A 2,501-nucleotide genomic window follows, 5' to 3' on the forward strand; every position below is an offset into this window, starting at 1 on the left:
AGCTGTGGGAGGTCGAAATACAGTTTTGGTTCAAGCTTATTCTACACGATAGAAACAGATGTTCAAAGCCTGGAACACCGAAGAAAGGACACAAGACTCAAGTGCCTAAGAATAATGAAAGAAGGAAGGAATATGTTTTAGCAGAAACTATTTGCATCTCAGAAGTGACATTTTCGTACTTACGATGCGACCAGAAGATAAAGGGCTCACCCCCGGCTGCACCAACCGCGGCTCTCAACGCCGCTGTGAGAGTTAGTGTGGAGGGGATTATGTGAATGAAGTAACTGAAGTGAAACGAAGTATTCACATAATCCCCTCCACACTCTAACAGAGCGACCTCACTTCGGCCGTAAAAACTGGCCCATAATCCCCTTGAGCCATTAACACGTCATACCTAACCCTTTAAACACCATGCCAATGATGAGGACGGTGCCCAGAAGAAGAACAGTCCCTGTTCCCGGACGGTTCCCCTGAGTGGTTATTTGACCCGGGTTCGGAAGAAGCGCTAGTGTTGAGCACGTTTGCTGCAACCAGCGAAATGCGACTACGAGAACCAAGCTGAAAGAACTCCGCGGACTTGGTTCTGCGCTGAGCGTTGTTGGTGCAACCGTCGGTCAGTTCCCTATTAATCTGGCGAGTGGACTGAGGCGTCCCAGCTACTGCGTATCTGGCCTAAATACTAGTTTGTATAGGTTCGTATTGGTACTCATTTTCAGGAATGGGGGTTTCTCTGGCACATGAAAAACTAATCGGGTGTGCGAACGGTTCTGAACGATGTTTCGCCGACTTTTCGAAAGGAAAGAGGGATGAAGGAGATACAGGGCAAGTTCAATTTAATCCAGGCGCGCATTGATGCACTGTGATCTCCCACTACTGATTTCCTTTGCAACTTCACAGCTGAATGAATGACATCATTAGGAATTAGGAACGATTTAGAGTCTATTGCAGCTGAGCGCAACGTTGTCCCCAAACATATTAAAATTTGGCAGTTGCGGGAAAAGCCGGAGAGCGGCATGAATCGATTCGACACCGCTTGCTTTCCGGCCTTTATCGGGTTTTACTTACACGTTTCTCTGGAACAGGCTCAATATATATTTTTCATGAGGCCAGAACCTCGTTTCTTCTTGTTTTATATATTAGTTTTTGGCCCAGTGCCATTCAAGTATTCACGTTAGGTCTTACCTTTGGAAATTCCTCTCCAAACTTTTCGATGCAGATGTACCCATTGTCGCAGCCAAACTTGATCATCTGACGGAGAAACATGTGAAACAAATGAGCGAGCAAGATGATGAAGCGACACGTTGAGCGAAAAAAGCGCGAATGACAACAACCGCAGAACACGAATGTGAGACATTGTGCAAGAATTGCATCATTCCTCTTCGGTTAGAAGAGCAGGATGCCCCTTACAACAACATAACAGAATTCATGTGTTAAATTTGCAACTAGGGTCTTGCGACTACTGAATTGGGCGACAAAGCGCCGTAGGGTCCATTGCGAGAGAGGGGAGGGATGCGCATGCGCTTTATCGCTGCGACGCATGGTTGTCTATCACCTACGGTAGCCCAGGCTGGACCTACGATCCACAACCGGGATATTCTAACAGGGATTTCTCTTATTCAAAGAATGGGAGCTGACATGGTACTGCATATCCGGATTTTTTTTAGAATAATCCGAATTTTAAAAAAAACAAAATCATTCGGATTTTTTTTTCGCATTTTTCGGCAAATGCCGAAAAACGACAAACCTAGTTAAACCGCTAGCGAGGTGCCAGGGCCGTAGAGAAACGTCATGCTTCGTCGCGGCATGGGCCTGCGAACATGAACAATGGGTCGTTCTCGGACTTCCGATGTTGGCGGCCTTTGTCTGCGCGTCGCAGTAAATCTATTTAGACTTGCGCATTATCCTCTCTAGCGTTACACCATATCCCTTGCAGTTGTCTTAGAGCACAACTTGCTGTTGTGCTTCTATATTCGACCGATACTTGGAAACCATTGCGCGCCATTTTAAAATTATACCCGCATTTTCTTAGCAGTTCAACGATTGCTATCACATTACTGCTCGTTGCATCAGCAGGGAGACCGCTATTTTTTGGCATTTTCTCTGTATAAGTACCAGTTAAAGGAGGACAGAGGGTCATCCAAATTTTTTTCAGATTAAGACGTCTGATGAAAGTATGTGTGTCATTTTACCGCGTAGCACTAAAGGTCTTGATGTGTGCAATTTGTTTCCCAGGAAAAAAACTCACATAAACATGGCTCCGCGCTCCGAGAACTCGCTCTGGTTCGCCGGTCAGTCGGGGTCAGCGCCTTGTCCCTTTGCCGCCGTAAATAAGTTTTGCCAGTTCTCCTGGAGAATTGGGGATAGAAGGAGCAGCCGAATCATACCGAGCCATGAGAAAGGCTTTTTCAGAACCCCGAACAGCCGAGTAGCAGACGACAGAGGAGTAGCAGACAACATTTCTCAAGACCAATCAACGAGCGTTCTCTTTATAGCGTCGGCGG

The sequence above is a fragment of the Ornithodoros turicata genome, chromosome 1 (assembly GCF_037126465.1).
Source record: "Ornithodoros turicata isolate Travis chromosome 1, ASM3712646v1, whole genome shotgun sequence".
NCBI lineage: Eukaryota > Metazoa > Arthropoda > Arachnida > Ixodida > Argasidae > Ornithodoros > Ornithodoros turicata.